Here is a 1,364-nt window from a genome sequence, read left to right on the forward strand (position 1 = left end):
TTTATTTTTCCATCTAAATACCTTCAGTTTATTTATAGATCTATTAAGTAAATTTTTGTTTTATACTTTTGTTTTGTGTAGGACTTGGAGCGGGCAGCCTTTAACACGGTTATTTTGTCTTTGTATTCTCGTCAGAAATAAACTGAGAATCATCCTTTTAAAAGATAAACTGTGTCACGGCCTGTTCACTCGATAACCAGCACAACGCAGAAAAGGATCCGGTTACACTTACTTATTAAAATGCGAGGTGTACATTAGATGACAATCAATGACAGGTAGGAACATCGGACTAGCAGAAAGTCGCAGTCTGGGGTTGAAAAAGAAGAGCTATAAAGGTTTTGATAAAAGTTGCTAATTTCTTTTGCAATTACAAATTGGTCTGTACAATCATTGTTGTTAATAATAAGGGATTGAATTTGATTTTTAACTTGCCTCCTCTTTTCCAGTCTGCAGAAGTATGAACTGTTTTTCTCCCCATCCTCAATCCATTTTGCTCTGGATCTGATAAAAGCTCCCCGGGCCTTTCTTTCATAGATTGAGTCTAATTTAGCTTGTAGGGTCAGGAGGTTATTTTTGTCTGCATCAGTCAACATCTGTTTAACACATAATAGGTTTAGTTCTTTTATTAACTTTACTTCTTCCAGGTCATTATTTCTTTTCAAGTTTTTGCTAAAGGAGATAGAGTAAGCCCGTATCTTATATTTTAGGTATTCCCATTTTCTGGTGTAGGTTGTTAATGAATCATCTAACAGAGTCCTTTTTACTAATTCTTGGATTTCCCGGCAATACAGCTCATATTTTAAGAGATTTGCATTGAATTTCCAATACCCTCTATGTCTCAAACTCTCAGGAAGAAGAGTAATTCATAAATTAATGCTGCAGTGATCAGTCAGAGGAGTTGGAGACATATTACAATCTGATGTTAGTTTGAGAATATCATTTGTTCCTAGCCAAAAGTCTATTCTTGATCTGCTTGATGCGTCTGATTTAAACCAAGAGAATTGTTTTTCGTTAATATGTTTGTCTCTCCATAAGTCAATAAGTCCCAAGTTATCACAAAAATCAGACAAAATCCGGTTTGGATGGGCTTTTGCAAATTTGTTTGGGCATCTATCAAGAGCTTCGTCCATAACCATATTCCAAACTCCACCTAATAATGAAATTATGTGTAAAGGGCCAGTTTATGTAGCTGGTTAAGGGCTGCACGAATAGAGCTCAGTGTGCCCACATTGCAATCTTGCCGAAGTCCCACTTATTACTTAACTTTTGCTTACCTGTAATGTACACAACTCACATAACAGGTACTTGAGAGTCAATCCCAATGTTTTTCTGATCAGTGCTGGTTACAAAAAGCAGAAACTATC

Source organism: Poecilia latipinna, unplaced genomic scaffold (assembly GCF_001443285.1).
Source record: "Poecilia latipinna isolate Pla-1442-1.1 unplaced genomic scaffold, P_latipinna-1.0 Scaffold3619, whole genome shotgun sequence".
Lineage (NCBI taxonomy): Eukaryota > Metazoa > Chordata > Actinopteri > Cyprinodontiformes > Poeciliidae > Poecilia > Poecilia latipinna.